Source organism: Lathyrus oleraceus, chromosome 6 (assembly GCF_024323335.1).
Source record: "Lathyrus oleraceus cultivar Zhongwan6 chromosome 6, CAAS_Psat_ZW6_1.0, whole genome shotgun sequence".
Lineage (NCBI taxonomy): Eukaryota > Viridiplantae > Streptophyta > Magnoliopsida > Fabales > Fabaceae > Lathyrus > Lathyrus oleraceus.
This window is the reverse complement of record NC_066584.1, coordinates 164,794,508-164,818,069: the sequence shown is the minus strand read 5'-3', so window position 1 is coordinate 164,818,069 and position 23,562 is coordinate 164,794,508. Positions and strand designations below refer to the sequence as shown.

Here is a 23,562-nt window from a genome sequence, read left to right as displayed (position 1 = left end):
CAATGATATACAATTCAAGCATGCTTGGTGATCTCAAACCACGCACAAAGAGTCCTACCCAAAGACAAAGGGAACCAAGATGCTTAAAGATCCTTGAGGCTATGCAAATGCAATGTTATGATGCCATGAGGAATTTTAGGGGAAAAATTAGGGTCTTATAGTTACCATTAGAGATATTGACTAAATCCAAGGTAAATCATACAAGTCGAGTTGCCACCGCACTTCTATTTATCCAAAGGAATGGTTAGAAAGTGAACAAAAACCTAAAAGTTTTAACAAAAACTAGTAAAAGAAACAGAGATCTGGGTAAGGGGGTTGGTTATGCAATGGGAAGGTGTTAGGCACCCAAAACATCCTAGGTACTCTTAGGGAGCCCTTTTCACACTTGTTGCAAAGGTTGTTGTTTTGTGAAAATTTGTTTGTGCAAATATGATTGAAGAGATGAGAGGAGAATATATAAGTTATTTACATTTTTTGTGTTTGGATGGATAAACCCATTGCCTACGTACCATCTTAGAAAAAGATTAGGATCAAAACCTCGTAGTTCGGGGTAAAAATCTCAAAACAAGTTGGTGAATTGATTGGTCCAAAAGCCTTAAGGTCTTTTGTTATCTAAGGGAGAAAACTCAACCTAAAACCACAAATCCACCATGTGAGGATAGCTTCAATATGCTAGTGAGGGGTTAACCCTATAATAAGCATGGAAGACTTATTGTCCATCACTAAGGATATAGGTGAATATTACATCTACCTCAAGGATAACTCAAACCTAATAGCTAAAGGTTATGGAAAATTTGATTAAGAAAGTGGCCATTGGAACCACAAAAAGACATTTGAATGAGTTGTATTTACCAATTAGAAGTATATACAAAATGGTCAAAGTTGACTTTAAAGTTCAATTCAAGATAAGTGTTATGAAAAGCAAGTTTGAAAATCAAAAGCATAAGGCTTAGGTTTCTAATGTTTAAAAACAATAGTTAAATGTTTGCACAAAGAGTTTTGGCTTGGGTTAGAGTGGAGAGAAGAAGAAGGGCTAAATCCTAAGCATACAAGAGGTGAGGGGAAAGAGAACAAAACCACACAAGGAGTTCCTCTCTTGAGATCATATTGATGATCCAAGTAGCTCCCATCCTTTGGAATAAGTAATCACAAAGCATAAGCAATTAAACAAGTCTCATAAGAGATACTTAATGTGTCTTGTATCTTTCACTTTGAATGATCATGGCAATGGTTTCCTCCAATTAAGCTCATAGAATCCCTAGCACAAAAGCACACACATCAAAAGTTCTATGAAGTAAATCAAGAATGGACAAGAGTGAGTTTAGAGATTTGGTCCTTCTAACCCATCTTCATCATTAAGATCCTTTTACTCCAACTTTGCACAAGGAAGGTTCTAGAATCTAAGTCCAATTCTCCATTTCTTTGCATAGGGAAAGTCCTAGAAACTAAGTCCATTTCTTTGCATTTGGTTCACAACAATCAAAATAAAACACAAGCATAATAATATATACACAATTATGTACTCAAGTGAGCAAAAGGCAAATGGCATTAACATAAACATGGGCTCAAGTGAGCAAAGAGAAAAGCAAATGGATAATATGTACAAGAATAGTAAATTGCATAAAAGTAAAGTGCATAAAGTAAATGTTAATGGTTAATGGTTAGTGTTAGTAGTTAGTGTGCCATAAGGCAAATTTAGCGCTATGTTAAGCAATCGTAATTGGACTTATGTAGAAGTCACAACTATCAGAGACCGGTCAATAATAATGTAGGCAACAAACACAAGTTAGCTGTCTTGATTAGTGAACTAAGTCCCAACAACTTGCCATGCCAAAAAGAAAAGAGAATTGATCTTGTATTGGTTTAAGCCTTTTGCATGATTTAGAAGACAACCTATCCTTAATGCAAAGCCATTCATTTGATCAATTGATCAAGATGAATTAGATTTGAATTAAGGAAGATTAAATCTCCTTAATCAATGCTAACTTATCAACCTTCAACTCATTGATCAAAAGAAAGAAGAAGAAGAAGAAGAAGATGTATAAGAGAAATGGAAATGGCAAAATTAAAATGCATTACATGAAATAACATGTACCAATCCTCATATGTTGACCAATAACATTGAAAGTCAAGGTCAAACAATCAAAAACAGAAGTGAGATGAAGATTGGAAGTCAAGAAATGAATAAAATATTTTTGGCATTTTTTAATATTTAAAATTAAACTTGAATTAAAAATAAAAGGAAAGGTCAAACTTCAAAATTACTTCAAATCAACCTTGAAAGGTCCAAGTAATTTATCCTAAGTTCAACAAGGTCAAACAAAGTTTGACAAAAAAATTCAGCATTTTTAAAAGTTAGAAACTATTTTTTATCAATTAAAAATGAATAAAAATAACCTAATTGAACTAAAATCTCAAATAAATCTCAAATCAATTTGAAAATTGATGAGAATATTTTTCATATATCCATCATCATTCAAATAGGTTAGGAAAATATTTTTGCATTTTTTGAATATCAAAAACTATTTAAAATGAATTAAAAATAACCAGAAAAGAGAAAATTCACAAAAAATATTAAATGAAAAAATAAAAAATAATAAAAATCAGAAATAGAAACTAGAAATTATTTGGAGACTAATGCAATTGGTTCCATAATTTTTGGATTAAAAATGAGAGAGTTATGAATTTTTGAAAATAATTGGAATTAAAGAAAATAAAATCAGAAAATAGAAAAATGGAAAAAAACGAGAGCCCTTGGATCTGAGCTCATTAATTGAGCTGGCAGGTCCAAGCATCCAGAGGCGCGCGCCTGTTGTAGTCCACAGTCAATGCAATCACATGGAAACAAATAAAAAGTCATAACAATGAAGGATCCAGATTAGATCTGGAAAAGAGATCACACGGCCAGGGATTGATCTGGCAATGATGAAGCCACAAGAGCCACCGTCTTCTCCGGTGAGCTTGGATTTTCCGGCCAAAATTGCAGAGACGCAAAAGGCAACCAAAGTACACGATCCTTATACCAAAATGAAGCTGGGGTGATGTACATCATCCCTATAACCTTGAATCACACTCAAGATACCTATAGGTTGAGAAATCTGAGGTGGAAGATTCAGGTATGGAAAATGTAGATCAAGGAAAAACGAAATTGAAGCTACCACTAGCTTGCCTCTCAAATGAGGACTTCAGAAAACACTAGATCCAAGCAAATAGGTCAATGGATGATGAGATTCGAAGAAAATACCAGTTGAAGAGTAAGCTTGAATTCTGGGAACTTGAGCTCGATTATTTGCTTGCTTTGCCAAAACAGAAGATCAGTGAGATGAATGATGAAGGTTTAGAAGCTTAAGATCCAAGAATTCAACCAAATGAAGTTGAATTTTGGATCTGAAAAATTTGAAGAAAATGAAATTGCTTCTTTGGTGAGAGGTTGAGTTTTGATTTTTGCAGCAATTCAGGTTGAATCAGGTCTCTCATTTGAATGGCATAGGGTCTCTATTTATAGAGGGAAAGGCAAGGGAATGATGAAATGATCCGTGTGCATGAATTTGGATACCACTTGCATGGGCTTGCATGATCATGCTAAGGCCCAAAAACAATGCCAATTGCAAGCTGAACTCAAATGCCAAAGGTTTGGACGTGTAATTTGCTCTGAATTGGCTTGTGCAACAAGATTTCAACATGAATTCCACAATTGAACCTAAACATTCACCTCTTCTAAAATGCTATTTAGAAAATCCACACATAGGCATATGGGTAATGGTTGGAAAGGTCTTTGTATGAGGAACAAATGTTATGTTGGACAAAAACTCATTTGAAGTGTGGAAATTTATAAAATTTGAGTTTAAAGTGTGATGTACAAAAAATGTCAATGCAAGGTTTCCAAATTTGGCCAATGTTCAAGCCCTTCTGTTTTGATGATGCAATCCCCAAATTGAAAATTCTCCAACGTCAAAGTTGTAGATATTTTCAAGACAATCAAAATGGACTTAAATTTTGCATCATTTGGATATTTTATGAAAGAGTTATGGGCACTTGAAGTTGGACTTTTTTGCCTTTCAATGCATTTGGTCAAGAAGGACCTATAATGTCTTGCATTATCACATGTATTTCCTTTGAGATTTTGAAATTTTGTTCAACATAACATTTGAAGTAGACATCTTAATCTTTCCAATTCATTTGATCCCACCTTAAAATCATAACAAATGAATGAGTTATGTCCTTGGGAAGTTGACCCACAATTAGGGTTTTAGTCAAAATGACCCATAATGTATTGGAATGAAAGATGGCCTTCCTGATCGCGACTTTATGAGTCGAATTTGGGGTACAAACTGCAAGTGCACAGTTCTATCGCGTAGTTTTAAAAGATATCGATCCCACAGGGACTTATGAATCGATATACCGTTATCTAAGGTTACTTCGTAAAGCTAAGGCGGATGATACTTTGATTGTTCGGGGGAAAAGTTGAAACTAAAATAAGATCTAGATTAAATATCAATTAAGCGGATATCGGTATGTGGTTCGTCGTAATTAGGGAATCAAATCTTCGTTGGTTTCTTGGTTTTAAAATAAATCTTTTCAGTAGACACTATTGATTAAAAGTCTTTTCTCAAACTCTCGCTCTGTTGAATAGACTATGACCTTATATTAACGCAACTGTCACTTATTGGTTAAGTCCAAAATCACCTTTTGAAAACAACATAATCTATAGAAACTCTTTTTAAGAAAACACTAATTATTTAAATACCCTCGTCTCAAACTCTCGCTCTGTTGACTTAGATCATATAATTAAATTCAAATGCTTAACTCTCGTCCTCACATTTAACTTTAAAAAAATACTTTTTGAAAAATATTAGAATTTAATTAACTCTAAAAATTGCTTTCGCCCTGATTTAGAATTAATGCTCAATTTACTATGTCCAGTTAAAAACTCAAACTCTCGTTCTATTGAATTTAACTTCTTTATGCATTTTACTCTCGTACAAAAACTTTGTTATTAAACCTGTAAATTGAGACCATAAAAAGAGTGACTTTATTTTTAAACGTAATTTAACCAACTTAGTTTTGATTCCTTCATTCCGCTTACTTTACATACCGATACCTAAATAAATTAGCCAGACATGCTAAACAGATCTAAACAATCGTTATGCTTAAATAAATTCATCTCAAGCAAATAATATAAATAAACAATATAGCAGGGCATATATAAATTCAAACAATAATTAAAGAACCTGAGTAATTAATAGCAGTCTTGAACACTCCACCACAGACCGGTTGGATTTGTTCTTGAATTCTTCAATCGGACAGGAAAAAAAAATGAAGGAATAAAAATCTAGGATCTAACGTAAGGTTGGATCTAGTAAAAAGGTACACAATAATTTCCGGTGTGGAAACTATTGTGTGAAAAAGTAATTAAGTGCTTGAAGGAATTGCTGGAAAAGAAAATAGGAATTGCAAATAAAAATAAAAACTGTAAAAACAATGCTGTAAAATATTGCTTGCACGGCTGGAAAAGAAAAATTGAACGAAGCAGAGAGACGGCGGTGAGAGAGCTTCAGGGTTTTCCTAAAAACCACTATTTATATTGTTTACTTTTTGTAACGGTCTCCAAAGGCTTTCCGTGTAAAGATCCTCACGTTCCACTAGTCAAGTGTAACAATAGGCTTCAACGTGCCTCTGTTGCGCTTCTGAGGCCAAAAATATAGGGGAATGGTGTGACGTCCGTCACACCAAGTGTTACGCTCGTAACACAAGTGGGCAGGGCGTGACGCTCGTCACAGGTGCAGCGCCTGTGCTTTTGGGCTGGGCCTTGGCTTGGTGGCTTTTGCTTCTTTTCATTTCTTTTTGCACCTCCTTTTCTTCCTTTTTCACTTGTGCTTCAAATAAACTACCTGAGATAAATTGAAGGCAAAATACCAAGTAGTATCGAATAAAATGAAATAAATTGGAGTGAATAATAATATAATTTAATTAAATCGAGTCCTAGAATGTGATATAGTTTCATGTTATCAAACTCCCCCATACTTAAACCTTTGCTTGTCCTCAAGCAAAATACAGTATAGAAATCGTTTAAAAATTAGCCAGATGAAATTTCAAAACACACATCAATTCGTACTAGGCTGCAAGTAGATTTTGTTTAGGAGTAACTTGAGTTTAATCTTGACATCAACAACCACCGTTACAACCTCAGGTAACCTCTCCTTATGCAAGCTAGTTCGAGTCATGCCATTATAGCTAGCCTAGTTCTTTTACTCTTATTTCACCCGTTTTCATTCTAGCGAAATCACATTAAGCCCTTTATCGTTTCACGCACATAGTGGAGTGACCGGTTAGTGATTCTGATCCCCTTTTTAGCTAGAAGTTCTGGTACATTAGTCGGATAACTTCGTTATTTGGTCCATTGCAAATTGCGGGGGATCGGACCGTAGTCCGCCCTACCAAGTTCAGCACCAGATACCTGCTAAACCAACTCATAATGGATCTTTCATATTATGTTTTTGTATGATCTGCAACCTTTAGATTAAATGATCTGGTAAGGATCACCTAACTTAGTTAGTGCATTTCCTGATATATATATTTTTTATTTTGGGAATCATTCACTTATATTCATCGGCCCTCCACGTAGTTTGCTATTAAGATGGTGCTGACTTCTTGTATAAACTACTCGGGGTTACTATAAAGTTAAAAGTCCAGGGACTTGTATAACAGGTACCTTTCTGATCTAACATGTTGAGGTTTATTTAGAGTGTTGGGGCGGTAATAATTTTTTTGTCTTAATTTTTCTCAAGTTTGATGAAATAGGCAACCTTTATACTTACTGAGTGTGTTGAATTTTTGTTATGGCTCATGAAAATTTGAGGGAATAGATAAATAGAAATTTCTCACACTAGGGACTTAATTTAGAATAATTATAATAAGTATTTTTTTTTTATAATAGAAAGGGAAATAACATTGAAAGGAAAGATAACATACTTGAAAAGGGGAAGTTTAAAGAACAAGGTTTTCCCCCCCACACTTAAATGAAACATTGTCCCCAATCTTTCGGAGAAAACAAAAGAAATACAATAAGGAAGAAAAGAAAAGGAAACTAAAGTCAATGCTGCCTTCCGCCTCTTGTTCTTGGACCTGGTGATCTTTGACGGACTTCCAAATCATCAAACCTGCTGAGCAACTGAGCGAACCGCTGATCGGTGATTGCATTCCTTGCCTCCTGTTGTTGCTGTATCTGGCGCATCATCTGCATCACTTCGAGATTCTGCGCTTGCATACCATCAATAGCATCCATGATGTCGTCGTTGGTTGCTGGCCTTCTTCGTCGACGACGTCGTGAGGATGGACCAGTTGCATTATCGGAAGGGTTGAGCGGGACTGATTGTTGTGCAGGAACTTGATCACCCTGCTCCATTTCGGCGAACTCGTCTGAAGGCGGGTTGGCTTGTGTAGGTTCGGTGGCTTCGGGAGCATTCAGATCATAGATGTGGCGGTTGGGATTGGTGACATCTGTTAGGGCAATGTTTGGTAGGACAACACTTGGGACTTCCTGGTTGTTCACCATAAGGTAATACCCTCCGCCTACTCTATTTTTGATTAGACGGCTGGACCGACAGTAACTTATATCCATAGATAAGGGAGGTAAAGATTCTAAATTTTGTAGTCGGTCCCCTAGGTTTAAGCCAAGTGCTATGGTGGTTATTAATCCGCCTATTACAAAAGGTTGACGGCCTCTAGCACATAGGATGCGGATGTGATGAAATAGGAAGGAGGCAGTGTTTACCTGAGTATCGCTTTCAAAGACGCATTGGAGGAAGAATAATTCCTTGGCGTTTACTTTGCTGTTGTTCGGTCTTCCAAAAACTGTGTTTTGCAGGATGCGGATAAAGTACCGGATGGTTGGGTTATGTATATGGGAAGCAAGGAGAACATCCCAGTTGTTGGTTTCTACACCAGATATTTTCCTAAAGAGGTCGAAGGCGTGTATGTGCCACGGGGAGTTCGGAGGTATCCTAAGGTGGACTTGACCTTCTACGGGGAACTGTAGCATGGTACTCAATTGGTTTTGGGATAGGGAGTACTCGGTGTTGAATAAACGGAAGGTTGCGGTACCGGTTAAGTACTTGTCGTCACCGGTGGGTGTGTTGTACGAATAGGAACTTAAAAATTCTAAGGTTAGGGATGGATAGGTAGGTTGATTGTGAGTGCACAGAAAGGTTAAACCAGCAAGGCGGAGCATCCATTCTATTCCTTGAAGTAATCCTAATTGTTGTAAACAAGTTAAATCAGGGTACCTGGTGGATTGGACGCATCGCTGTTGGAAACGTTCGAATTGCTCCCTTTGATAATTATCATCTTCGGATCGGAAGATGATATTTCCGAAAGCTTGGTTGCCCGCCATATCGATAAGTGGTTTGAAAGAAGTAAAGGTAATAGGAAGAAATGTAGTTTATAGAATGATTTGTGGTGTATGAAGAAAGGTATGGTGGGTTTTTATAGGAAAAATTTGGAAGTTGGAAAGGGAGTAGTTGAAAAGTGAATAAATGTGGGTAAATGTGAATAAATGGGGAAGGTAAATAGGTGAAGTGGTGTAACGGTCGGGTCTCTAACGGTTGGTAACGTTCACATAGCCAGACGGTGTCACGCTCGTGACAGGGGCGTTACGGGCGTCACAAGCACTTGGTGTGACGACCGTGATAGCGTGTGTGACGCTCGTCACACGGTAAGCTGCAACGGTCACTGCTTGCGTTCTTCATAATGATTTATAGTAATATATTTTTATTATTTTGTTTTGCTTCAGTTTATTTTATTCTGCTATTGTGATATTTTTAGATTGCCTTGCATACCATTCTACTACCATAATATTGCATAAATATACTTTTTCTAAAAAGTTATGTAAGTAGCATACAGTAGAGAGCATTATTGCTAGATATTGCATAAGCTATAGTAAAGTAAACTAATTCAATAGCTTCATAAAATAATCATAATGTAACATTGGAAGGCAAAAGTAAACATGCGAAAGAAAAACAAATACTAATATAATTTGAAACAACATTAATGAATAATCTAACTAAAACTAAATGACTAAGAAAAACAACTTCTATCCCTCCGCACGATCTCTGGCCGGATGAGCAAAGGAGTTAACATGGTTTAGCAACTCGTGGAGTTGAGTTGTCATAGTGCTCATGTATCCCAAAAATTCTTGTCCCATATTAGCTAGCTCTTCTCTGAGGGCGTCCTGTTCTGACATCAAGGCTTGAATGATGGTGTTATAATTATCTCCGGGCATATGATGTCTAGGATCAGGTATTGCCGACTCTTCGGTCGGGACAGGTTGAGGAGGAGGGTCGATATCATAATAACCAGATGGTGTCTAAGGGTCAGATTCAGCATAAGGGACCTGGTCGTCACAAATCTCATAGTCCTGGATGGATTCAGTGGATCTAGCAGGAAAGGGTGTTCCGTTCAGGTTGTAGAGCCAGTTACTGCGGTTATGAACACTAGTCCTCGGACTAGGCAAGGTGAATAGGCAAAGAACTTGGTTGTTAATTATAAGCTCAAACTCTTCAGACCCTAGGTTTGCTATAAACATAGTGTTGAAGAGGAAGGGTATACTCATAGTCGCAATGCCACAAAAAGGGCTTAAGTCAAGCATAGGCTGACGTAATCCGATAGCATTACCAATCATGGTTATTAAACCGCCTATTTGAATTGGTGCTCGTTCATCTTGGATAAGGTGGTAAAAGTTTGCCAACATAAAAGTGGCACCGTTTACTGGACGGTTCTGGGAAGCACAAAATATGATGAAGAGTTCATCACGTGAAACTGAGGTACTATTTGACTTCTTCCCAAAAAGGGTGTGGGCTAGGATCTTATGGAAATAACGAAAGGCCGGGTTATGTATGTTTCCAGAAAGAAACTCATGTTCCTCGGGATCGTCATTTTCAGTCAAGCTTCCCCAAAAATGTTCAAGTTCTCTATATTCAAAAAGGTCTTCTTGGCTCACTGTGAATGTATCAAGGGAGGTAGGGAAACCTAAAAGGTTGGTAAAGTCTCGGATGTTAAATTGATACTCCATGTTGAATATTCTGAACTGAATGAAACCTCTGCTTATTCCTTTTCCATGGCTGGGTAGATAGATCAGAGAACTAAGGAATTCTAGAGTCAGTCTCCGATAAGTGACGAATTGTCTACGGGTAGGAGTGGTTTCCCATCCTATCTGACTCAGCAAATACAGGACACTCTCTCTTAGTCCAAGGGCAGTCATTGCCCAGTCATCAGCATACAAACTAGGTAGCATCTCTCTTTCTGCTAGTTCCTCAAACTTTTGTTTCTGAGCTTTCCCTCTGAATTTGATACCCATACGATCAATTTGTCCCATCAGGTTAGTGTTAGATAGAGAAAGGAAAAACAAGAGTTTTAGTCAGGATTTGGCCAAATGCCGAAAGAATAGAAGAAGAAAAATTAAAATAGATTAAGAATGAATACTAAATAAAATTTTAAAAGAATAATTAAGTAAGAAATGAAAATATAAATATTTGTGGGTTGTCTCCCACTAAGCGCTTTGTTTAATGTCGCAAGCTCGACAAAAACTATCAAATATAATCTATAAATTCTGGAGGCACTACGTCTAAATGCAGGACTTGTGAGTCTTCAATGTTCTCTGTATGATGATAATGTTTTAGACGCTGCCCGTTTACGATAAACGGTTCAATGGATTTTCCTTTAATTTCCACCGCTCCACTGGGGAAAACATTGGTAATTTGAAATGGACCTGACCATCTAGATCGTAGTTTTCCCGGGAATAACTTTAGTCTAGAGTTAAATAACAGGACTGTATCGCCTTGTTTGAAGATTTTTCTTGTTATGCGCTTGTCATGCCATTGCTTTGTTCTTTCTTTGTAGATTCTGGCATTTTCGTAAGCGTCTCGTCTGAGTTCCTCTAGTTCGTTTATATCAAGGATTCGCTTTTCACCGGCGGCCTTATAGTTTAAATTTAGATTTTTAATAGCCCAGTAGGCTTTATGTTCTAATTCTACCGGGAGGTGGCAAGATTTTCCATAGATAAGCTTAAATGGGGTTGTCCCTATGGGAGTTTTGTAAGCAGTTCGATACGCCCATAAAGCTTTTGGTAATTTCAATGACCAGTCTTTCCTTGAGGTGGCGACTGTTTTTTCCAATATTTGTTTGATTTCTCTGTTAGACACTTCCACTTGCCCACTGGTTTGAGGGTGGTAAGGTGTCGCTACTCTATGTCTCACACCATACTTAAACAGTAGTTTTTCGAGTATCTTAGATATGAAATGCGATCCACCATCACTGACTACTATTCTCGGGACACCAAATCTTGGAAATATTATATTCTTAAAGAGTCTAGTTACTACTCGCGTGTCGTTTGTTGGAGAAGCTATAGCTTCAATCCATTTTGATACGTAGTCAACCGCTACGAGTATGTACTTATTACCGAAAGAAGGTGGAAAAGGTCCCAGAAGTCTATTCCCCACACGTCGAAAATCTCTACTTCCAAAATGCCTTTTTGTGGCATCTCGTCACGTCTAGATATGTTTCCTGTGCGTTGACATCTATCACATTTCTTGATAGCCGCATGCACATCCTTCCATATATTCGGCCAATAAAAATCGGCTTGTAGGATTTTGGAGCAGGTTTTGGATGTACTTGCATGTCCACCATAAGGAGCGGAGTGACAGTGTTGGATTATATTTTTAACCTCTTCTTCGGGTATACACCGACGGAAAATACCGTCGGGGCCTCTTTTGAAAAGTAAAGGGTCATCCCAGTAATAGTATTTTATGTCATAGAAGAATCGTTTCTTTTGCTGGTAGGATAAAGTAGGAGGAACTATTCCGGCAGCTAAATAATTGACGAGATCAGCGTGCCATGGTGTAACAGATATAGCTAAGGTGGTTTCTACCTGTTTATTAGCTTTATTTTCCTCCAAAGTAGCTATAAGTTTATCGTACGAGAAATCATCGTTGATCGATGTTCTTTCCGGTTCCAGGTTTTCGAGTCTAGAGAGGTGATCTGCTACTACGTTTTCAATTCCTTTCTTGTCTTTGATTTCCAAATCGAACTCTTGTAGCAGCAGGATCCACCTTAGGAGTCTAGGTTTAGCATCCTTTTTTGTTAAGAGGTACTTGATAGCAGCGTGGTCAGTGTAAATGATTATTTTGGCTCCGACCAAGTAAGAACGAAATTTATCTAGTGCAAATACTACTGCTAAAAGTTCTTTCTCGGTTGTGGCGTAATTCATCTGTGCTTCATCTAGAGTTCTACTTGCGTAGTATATGACGTGAAGCTTTTTATCCTTTCGTTGTCCTAAAACAGCACCCACAGCGTAATCACTGGCATCACACATTATTTCGAACGGTTCGTTCCAATCTGGTGTCTGCGTTATGGGCGCGGAGATCAATGCTTGTTTAAGCGTTTGAAATGCTTCTAAACATTTATTATCGAATATGAATTCAACATCTTTCATCAATAGTCCGGTTAAAGGTTTAGTTATTTTAGAGAAGTCTTTAATAAATCGTCGGTAAAAACCGGCATGTCCTAAGAAGCTTCGTACTTCTCTCACAGTTTTCGGAGGTTGAAGGTTTTCGATTACCTCTATTTTGGATTTGTCTACTTCAATTCCTCTATTTGATATAATGTGTCCTAAAACAATTCCTTCTTGTACCATAAAGTGACATTTTTCCCAATTAAGTACTAGGTTTACTTTTACACATCGCTCTAGAACTCTTTCTAGGTTCTCAAGGCATTCTTCAAAGCTTTGTCCGCATACGGAAAAGTCATCCATAAAGACTTCCATGATGTTTTCGAGAAAATCGGTGAATATTGCCATCATGCACCTTTGGAAGGTTGCAGGAGCATTGCACAAGCCAAACGACATTCGTCGATAGGCGAAGGTACCAAAAGGACATGTGAACGTTGTTTTTTCTTGGTCATCAGGATGAATTGGTATTTGAAAGAAGCCTGAATAACCGTCTAGATAGCAGAAATGAGAATGTTTTGCTAATCGTTCTAACATCTGATCAATGAATGGTAAAGGGAAATGATCTTTTCGGGTTGCTTTGTTTAGTTTCCTATAGTCAATGCACATTCTCCATCCCGATTCGATTCGTTTGGTTATAGTTTCTCCTTTTTCATTTTCAATAACTGTTATACCTCATTTCTTCGGTACTACGTGTACAGGACTAACCCATTTGCTATCAGATATAGGATATATGATACCTGCCTCTAATAACTTGGTTATTTCCTTCTTCACTACCTCACTCAGGATCGGGTTTAGTATCCTCTGGTGTTCCCTAGAAGTTTTACAGTCTTCTTCTAGCATGATGCGGTGCATACAAATAGAAGGACTTATTCCTTTAAGGTCGGTGATGTTGTATCCTAGTGCGGTTGGATATTTTCTTAAGATATGCAGGAGTTTTTCTGTTTCGAGTTTTCCTAGGTCTGCATTAACTATCACTGGTCGTTCGAGTTCTAAGTCTAGGAATTCATATCTCAGATTTTTGGGAAGTGTTTTCAGGTCTAGGGTTTGTTTCTTAAGGCATTGCGTAGGATCCGGTGTTATTGCCAAACATTGGCTAAGTTTGTCTTCTACAAGATAGTAAGATGATTTGTGATTTTCTAACTCTGTTTCTTTTATGCATTCATCAATGATATCCATGAAGTAACACGTGTCTTCTATTGCAGGTGCTTTCAAAAATTGGGAAAGAATGAACTCAATTTTCTCTTCTCCCACTTCGAAAGTGAGTCGTCCTCGTTTTACGTCTATGATTGCACCGGCAGTTGCTAAGAACGGTCTTCCCAGTATAATGGGTGTAACTTCATCTTCTCTAATGTCCATAATTATAAAATCAGTTGGAATGTAGAATTGACCTATGCGCACGGGAACATTTTCAAGAATTCCTACAGGATATTTAACAGAACGATCCGCTAGTTGCACAGACATTTTAGTTGGTCTTAATTCTCCCATTTCAAGTTTCTTGCATATGGATAAGGGCATAACACTAATACCGGCTCCTAAATCGCATAAGGCCTTGTCTATGACAAATTTTCCTATGTGACAGGGTATAGAGAAACTACCTGGATCTTTAAGTTTAGGAGGCATATTCTGGATTATAGCGCTACATTCGGCAGTGAGTGTAACGGTTTCTCTATCTTCAAGTTTCCTTTTATTAGAAAGAATTTCTTTTAAGAACTTAGCATATGAGGGCATTTGCGTATTAGCTTCTGTAAAAGGAATTGTGACGTTTAATTGTTTCAGTAGGTCAACAAATTTTTTAAATTGGCCTGCATCTTTGGTTTTAATAAGCCTTTGAGGGTAAGGAATAGGTGGTTTATAGGGCGGTGGAGGTATATAAGGTTCTTTCTTTTCTACGGTTTCCTTATTACTCTCTTCCTTTTCCTTAGGTTTATTTTCTTCCTCAGTTGACTTTTTAGAGTTTTGGTTCTCAGTTCTTGGATCAGACGGTCCTTCCACTTCCGTTCCACTTCTTAGTATGATTGCATGAGCGTGGCTTCTCGGGTTAGGTTGGGGCTGTCCAGGAAATGTACCAGTTGGGGCAGCAGTAGGCGCTTGTTGTTGAGCTACTTGTGATATTTGTGTTTCCAGCATTTTGTTATGAGTAGCCAGGGCATCTACTTTACTTGCTAGTTGTTTGATTTGTTCGCCAGTGTGTACATTATGGTTTAAGAAATCTTTATTGGTTTGCTGTTGAGAAGCTATGAAGTTCTCCATCATGATTTCCAAGTTGGATTTCCTAGGAACGTTATTATTAGGTGTAGATGGGATCGGCTTTTGATATCCCGGAGGTATAGCTGGGGCTTGATTTGGAGCTTGTCCAGGCGCGTATAAGGCATTATTACTCTTATATGAAAAATTAGGATGATTCTTCCAGTTGGAGTTATAGGTATGCGAGTAGGGATTTTCTTGAGCATAGTTTACTTGCTCTGCTTGGAATCCTGTTAGGAGCTGACAATCTGCAGGAGTGTGACCTTGGATTCCACAGACCTCGCAATTCTGAGTTATGGCAACCACGGTGGCTGGAGGTGATACATTTAAACTTTCAATTTGCTGGACCAGAGCATCCACTTTTGATTTAAAATGATCAAGGTTACTTATCTCGTACATGCCACTTTTTGTTTGAGGTTTTTCTACCATTGTTCTTTCGCTTCCCCACTGATAGTGGTTTTGGGCCATGCTCTCGATAAGTTGATAAGCATCAGCGTAAGGTTTGTTCATAAGTGCACCACCTGCGGCGGCGTCTATTGTTAACCTCGTGTTGTACAAGAGACCATTATAGAAGGTATGAATCACTAACCAGTCCTCTAAACCATGGTGTGGACAAAGTCTCATCATGTCTTTGTATCTTTCCCATGCTTCGAAAAGAGACTCGTTATCTTTCTGTTTAAATCCATTTATCTGGGCTCTTAACATAGCTGTTTTGCTCGGCGGAAAATATCGAGCAAGGAAGACTTTCTTCAACTCGTTCCACGTGGTGACTGAGTTGGAAGGAAGAGACTGAAGCCATCTTCTAGCGCTATCTCTTAACGAGAAAGGAAAAAGACGAAGTCGAATTGCCTCTGAAGTGACACCATTAGCTTTAACAGTATCAGTGTATTGGACAAATACGGATAAATGAAGGTTTGGATCCTCGGTAGGATTTCCAGAGAATTGGTTCTATTGCACTGCTTGTAACAGTGAAGGTTTAAGTTCGAAGTTGTTTGCTTCGATTGCGGGTGGAGCAATACTCAAATGCGGCTCATCTTGCGATGGAGCGGCGTAATCTCGAAGAGCACGAGCTGGTTCTGCCATCTCGGGTATCGGTGAAGGAAGAAGATTTTTGAGGTCAGGAATTTCAGTAGGAGGGAGATTGTGAAGGAGAATTGCGGTCCAAAACGCAGCGGAAATTAAAAATTTCTCCTTTAGAGATCCTTACGAATGGTCATGATCAGTGATAGAATATTTACCTCTTGTGACGATTGAAACCTTTGGTGCAGATCTCTTGCGACGATCAAAACCTTTGATGCAGATCCACGAAGCGATCACGAACGTTGAACGATGACAACGTCTCTACTCAGTCCACACGAACGAGTTCCTTCAATCTCAGTGCTAGCTGGTATGAATGAAGGCTTTGAGTGAGAGAGAGAGAGTGAGAGAAAACGAAAATAATGCAACCGCGAATAATGCTTCTGCACAAGGGTTCTATTTATAGAACCACTTGTGTGGGCTTCAAGCTAAAAGCCCACTTAAGTGTATTTTGGCCCATGTCTTATAATATGCCCAAAATCACTTAAGCCCATGGTACCTTACCATATTTCGTATTCTACTCAAGCACACCGTACCTTACGATGTTCTATAATTCACTTAAGGGCACCGTACCTTACGATATTCCTTAGTTACTCTATCTCTCATCAATCCGTCCTTTGTGTGTGACCCTGTAGGTTTTCGTGACGTTGGCAATTATATTAAATCACGCATTTAACATAATAAACAGTGAGCGGTATCTAGCAACACATCACTGCTACCCAAGACACGAAAATGTCAAGTGATCTGACAATTCCTTCTGTGATAATAATTATGTGTATAATTACCCCTTTGCCCTTATGTCTATATTGAACACAAGGCATAGACCGTGTCATCCTTGTCCAGTTCAATATTGGGCCCATAGACATTTATCCTGTTATGCAGGATGGGCAAATTCCATCTAGGTCACTCATGTCCCTCAGCATGCTTTGTGGAGTACCCATCAACTGTCTTTATGGTTATCCAGTTACGGACAATGTTGGATCAACAATAAAGCACTCGACTCTACATCTAGGATCCATAGTGGTTTCAGGTCGAAGAGTGGAATACACTATTATCACCATGAGAATAACTTATGACACCTTGCATAACTTTCTATATAGTATTCTCATAGCGGGTCAATCCGGTATAAATATTACTCCTAATATTCATACCTATGTTTAAGACTTGATAACTCTTTATCCATGATCCATGAGATGTGATCATCAGTCCACAAACATAATAGTCTTAATGCTTTAATGTTATCCCACTTCACACTAAAGCTCGACTACGGATACTTTAAGAATAGTGTCCTTATGTTTAATGTGTTCTCATGATTAAGTCACACTTAATACATTAAACGGACTATCTATTCCAGGGACTTTATTAATCAACCATAATAAAGAAAATGCCTTTTATTATTAATAAATAATTCGATACAAGTACCAAAAGTATTGGCCTCTAGGGCTTACACCAACAGATTGTTTGCAGCACGATATTCCCGAATTCGTCATAAGACTCGGAGATATAGTTCGATGTCGTTGATTCATAAATAGAACGGCTCGCCTTGTGAGCGAGTGTGTGGCATACAAATCAACGAAAGAAATAAAAAAAAATAAACCTTAGTCTCTACAGCGTAACAGAAGAGTTACAATATCGACTAAATAAAAGTCCCCGGCAACGGCGCCAAAAACTTGATCGCGACTTTATGAGTCGAATTTGGGGTACAAACTGCAAGTGCACACTTCTATCGCGTAGTTTTAAAAGATATCGATCCCACAGTACTTATGAATCGATATACCGTTATCTAAGGTTACTTCGTAAAGCTAAGGCGGATGATACTTTGATTGTTCGGGGGAAAAGTTGAAACTAAAATAAGATCTAGATTAAACATCAATTAAGCGGATATCGGTATGTGGTTCATCGTAATTAGGGAATCAAATCTTTGTTTGTTTCTTGGTTTTAAAATAAATCTTTTCAGTAGACACTATTGATTAAAAGTCTTTTCTCAAACTCTCGCTCTGTTGAATAGACTATGACCTTATATTAACGCAGCTGTCACTTATTGGTTAAGTCCAAAATCACCTTTTGAAAACAACAGAATCTATAGAAACTCTTTTTAAGAAAACACTAATCGTTTAAATACCCTCGTCTCAAACTCTCGCCCTGTTGACTTAGATCATATAATTAAATTCAAATGCTTAACTCTCGTCCTCACATTTAACTTTAAAAAAATACTTTTTGAAAAAGATTAGAATTTAATTAACTCTAAAAATTGCTTTCGCCCTGATTTAGAATTAATGCTCAATTTACTATGTCCAGTTAAAAACTCAAACTCTCGTTCTATTGAATTTAACTTCTTTATGCCTTTTACTCTCGTACAAAAACTTTGTTATTAAACCTGTAAATTGAGACCATAAAAAGAGTGACTTTATTTTTGAACGTAATTTAACCAACTTAGTTTTGACTCCTTCATTCCGCTTACTTTACATACCGATACCTAAATAAATTAGCCAGACATGCTAAACAGATCTAACCAATCATTATGCTTAAATAAATTCATCTCAGACAAATAATATAAATAAACAATATAGCAGGGCATATATAAATTCAAACAATAATTAAAGAACCTGAGTAATTAGTAGCAGTCTTGAACACTCCACCACAGACCGGTTGGATTTGTTCTTGAATTCTTCAATCGGACAGGAAAGTAAAAATGAAGGAATAAAAATCTAGGATCTAACGTAAGGTTGGATCTAGTAAAAAGGTACACAATAATTTCCGGTGTGGAAACTATTGTGTGAAAAAGTAATTAAGTGCTTGAAGGAATTGCTGGAAAAGAAAATAGGAATTGCAAATAAAAATAAAAACTGTAAAATCAATGCTGTAAAATATTGCCTGCACGGCTGGAAAAGAAAAATTGAACGAAGCAGAGAGACGGCGGCGAGAGAGCTTCAGGGTTTTCCCAAAAACCACTATTTATATTGTTTACTTTTTGTAACGGTCTCCAAAGGCTTTCCGTGTAAAGATCCTCACGTTCCACTAGTCAAGCGTAACAATAGGCTTCAACGTGCCTCTGTTGCGCTTCTAAGGCCAAAAATATAGGGGAATGGTGTGACGTCCGTCACACCAAGTGTTACGCTCGTAACACAAGTGGGCAGGGCGTGACGCTCGTCACACCTTGTGTGGCGCTCGTCACAGGTGCAGCGCCTGTGCTTTTGGGCTGGGCCTTGGCTTGGTGGCTTTTGCTTCTTTTCATTTCTTTTTGCACCTCCTTTTCTTCCTTTTTCACTTGTGCTTCAAATAAACTACCTGAGATAAATTGAAGGCAAAATACCAAGTAGTATCGAATAAAATGAAATAAATTGGAGTGAATAATAATATAATTTAATTAAATCGAGTCCTAGAATGTGATATAGTTTCATGTTATCACTTCCAAGCTTCAAATCAATCTTTGATGAACATGAAAGTTGTTCATATTGTCCTTAAGAAATTTTTTTCTTTTGGAACCATCTCCATTTGACCAACACATAAACAGTTAGGTCTCAGTGCATTTCAAAATAGTCAGATGAATTGACTGATCAACTTCTCAAGTCCATGACTCATATCTTGAGGAATTGATGATTGAGGACACTCAAATAAGGTCAAATATGCATGAAATGAAGAGTTAAAGAACTTCCCTTGATTGTATTTGATCATGGGTTGAGGTTGCTTCAGGAGCAAGGCATTGTGGTGCACAGATGAATTAGGGTTTCCTTGTGGCACAAACCTCAAACCTCTTGACTTGCTTTGATCAAAATGATGAATTGAGATACTAGGGAGGCATATTTGATGGATGAGAGCTTTGGGAACCATTACCATGCTTGCTATCATCTCTTCTTGACTATGTCTTTGTACCAATGATCTCCTAGAAGCTTTGGACCTTGTGATTGCTCAAGCTACAAACAAAAGATATTAGTGACATATTTTTTTTGGTTTTGGTTAGTAAACAAAATAAGAAAAGCAATGATATACAATTCAAGCATGCTTGGTGATCTCAAACCACTCACAAGAGGTCCAACCCCAAAGGCAAAGGGAACCAAGATGCTAATGATCCTTGAGGCAATGCCAAATGCAATGTTATGATGCCATGAGGGATCTTAGGGACAAAATTAGGGTCTTACAGGTGTAAACCATAATCCACCAAAATGGATGATTGATCTTGACAATGACTTGATTCATCCCTTGACCTTTATTTGTTTGCTTTGTGTGTGATCCCTTATTTGTGATTGTTGCATTCATGCATTCATGTGCATCATAACATTCATCACACAAAAATTTCAAGGAACTGAGGTGTTATTTGCAAATATTTTTAGATCATGGATTATGGACGAAGGAAAACTAAGAAGTACAGTTTCAGATGTCCCGACTTGAAAGAGTTAAGGAATCTAGCATCTTTTGTATTAGATCCCTTGGACTTTAAACAATGTCATAGGAAGCTTTTGTCCATCTTGTCTGCTGATGTGGTTGAAGGACTTTTGAGCGTGTTGGTGGAATATGCCCATGTTTTCCTGATTATCAGCTTGTGCCTATGTTGGAGGAATATGCCCATCTCTTGGGGATACCTGTTTCTAACAAAGTCCCGTTTAGTGGATTGGAAGAAATTCCCAGATCTCATCTTATAGCTGAAGCTCTTCACTTGAAGAAGTCTAAGATATAGGCTCATCAGGTGAAGAAAGGAGGGTTGTTTGGGTTGCCATCTGATTTCCTCATCAAGGAAGCTACTGCCTTTGCTCAGGCCAGTAGTATGGACGCTTTTGAAGCTATCTTTGTGTTGCTCATCTATGGATTAGCTTTGTTCCCTAACATTGATGGTTTTGTTGATGTTAACGCCATTAGAATTTTCTTGATTGGGAATCTCGTGCCTACTTTGTTGGGTGATATGTACTTCTCTTTGCATCTAAGGAATTCTAAGGGTGGTGGAACTATTTTCTGTATCATTCCTCTTCTGTACAAGTGGTTTATTTTGCACTATCCTCAAACGCCTACTTTTGTGGAGAACAAACAATGTCTACGGTGGTCTTAGAGACTTATGTCTCTCACTAACGATGATATAGTTTGGTATGATCCTTCATTGAGCAGTTTGGAGATCATTGATTGTTGTGGTGAATTCTCTAATGTGCCTCTCATTGGTACACAAGGAGGAATTAACTACAACCCTGCTTTGGCTCTTCGTGAACTTGGGTTCCCCTTGAGAGACAAACCTAATAACATGTTGTTAGAAGGTATTTTCTATCAAGAGGGTAAAGATCCCCAACATTTGAAGTAGAAGATTGTGCATGCTTGGCATAATGTGGATAGAAAAGGAAGATCCGAGCTTGGTCCGCGCAATTGTGCAGCTTTGGAAGCTTACACTCTTTGGGTGAAGAAGAGATCTATGGAGTTGAAGATGCCATATCCTTGTGAAAGACCTATGTCTGTGGTTGTGGTTGAGCCATTAACTCTCTCTAACCAAGATGTATAGGATTTAGAAGACACACTCGCCAAGATGAAGCGAGAGAAGGATATGTGGGAATAGCAGTTCCATGCTTTGAGCAAAAAGCATGAGGAGTTGCAGCTTGAGTCTAAGGACAAAGATGCACTTATTGAGCTACTTGAAGACCGAGTAACAAAGAGACAGAGAGAGATGGAGGTTTCATATTCTAGCATGCCTCAATCTTCCGTTGCTTGGAAGAAGATTGTTTTGACCAGCTTGTCCTCGAGAAGACTCAAATGAAGGCTTCTTTTGAGACTGAGATCCGACGCATTCGAAGGAAATACGCGCCTACATCCAGATCTTCTGACGTTGTTAGGGATCCTTAGGATGGACCGTAACCTTTTCTCTTGTATTTTTCATTTGGTTTCTGAAATTGTACTCAGTGTAATCCTTCTAATTATATAAATAAAAGAAATTTTTATGGTCATATCAAATTGTTGGAATTGTTGTTATATATATATATATATATATATATATATATATATATATATATATATATATATATATATATATATATATATATATATATATATATATATATATATATATATATATATATATATATATATATATATATATATTTGCAAATAATATAGTAAGTTCCTTGAAAATAAAAATAATCAAACATTACATTTCATGCATCATTTGCATAAGCAAGTTTCTCTTTCGCCAGATGTCTCATTGGTGTTTCTTCTATGCTTCAGCCAAGCTGACTCATCGGTACAATACTCACACCAATCACTCCAGAATTATGGAACATCTTGAGCAAGAGAATATAGACTTGAAAGAGGAGATCTCCCGCCTGACTGCCATGATGGAGTTAGTTCTAGCTGCACAGAGTCAGTCTTCTCCAACACTTGCAACTACTCCCCCTCAAAGGACTATTATTTCAGAGGTAGCTACCTCTATTATTCCCGCAACTGCTGCTCATTTTTCACCTGCCATGCCTGCTGGATTCCCGTGGGGAATGCCTCCGAATTTTATGCCTGAAGGCTTTGCGCCTACATTTACTTCTATACCGGCATCTAGCCCGGTCATGTCTATGCCACCTCCTGTCGTGCATACTTTACCTAGTGTGAAGGACACCATTCATCATTCCGAGTTGTCTGAGGACCCGAATGTATATGAGGAAATGGATGAAATGAAAGATCAATTTCTTGAGCTGCGCAAGGAATTGAAGACCTTGAGAGGTAAGGATCTATTTGGGAAGAGTGCTGCTGAATTGTGTCTAGTGCCGAATATGAAGATTCCAGTGAAATTCAAAGTGCCTGACTTTGAAAAATACAAAGGGAACACATGTCCGCTCAATCATTTGGTGATATATGCCCGCAAAATGTCTACCCAAACAGACAACGATCAGTTGTTTATCCACTACTTTCAAGACAGTCTGACCGGCGATGCACTAAAATGGTATATGGGGTTGGATAGTGCAAGCATCCTCACCTTCAATGATTTGGGTGAAGCATTTGTAAAGCAGTACAAGTACAACGTTAATATGGCTCCCGACCGAGATCAGTTGAGATCACTGTCTCAGAAGGATAAGGAGACATTCAAGGAGTATGCGCAGAGATGGAGAGAGCTTGCTTCTCAGATCAACCCTCCTTTAGAGGAAAAGGAGATGACCAAAATTTTCCTGAAGACCCTTAACTCATTTTATTATGACAGGATAATCGTCAGTTCCCCCAGTGATTCTACCAAAATGGTAAATATGGGGATGAGGCTAGAAGAAGGTGTCCGAGAAGGACGGTTGTCTAAGGAGGAAGTATCGTTCGGCAAGAGATACGACAACAATTTTGGTAAGAAGAAGGATAATGAAGCTAATGCAACTGTTAGTGGGAGGCAGAGGAGGCCTCAAATCATAAAAAAGTCAACCACCCCGTCAACATCATCATCAGGTATCTTCGATTATTCCCGTATTTTCAGCAAGTCAATTAGCACCAGTTCAACAACAACAACGTGAACAACAACAACCACCGCAACGTACAAACATCTACAACAACAACAATACCAACAACCATCAACAACAGAATTTTGAAAGGAAGAAGGTCTCTTTCGACCCGATTCCTATGATGTATGCAGAGCTCTACCCATCATTGATTCTCAAGAACCTACTCCAACCAAGAAACCCTCCACAAATCCCTGAACCACTTCCATGGTGGTACAAGCTAGAACTCCGATGTGCTTTTCATCAAGGGGCATCCAGACATGACACTGAGAACTGCTATCCACTTAAATATGAAGTTCAAAA

At 38.0% G+C, this 23,562-nt stretch overlaps 1 non-coding gene across 1 annotated transcript; it reads left to right on the top strand.

Annotated features, from left to right (window-relative positions):
• The first annotated feature begins 15,344 nt into the window (after positions 1–15,344).
• LOC127099826 (small nucleolar RNA R71) lies at positions 15,345–15,451 on the top strand. The gene has a single exon (XR_007794293.1). It is a non-coding gene; the product is annotated as a small nucleolar RNA R71 (small nucleolar RNA).
• The last annotated feature ends 8,111 nt before the right edge of the window (positions 15,452–23,562 follow it).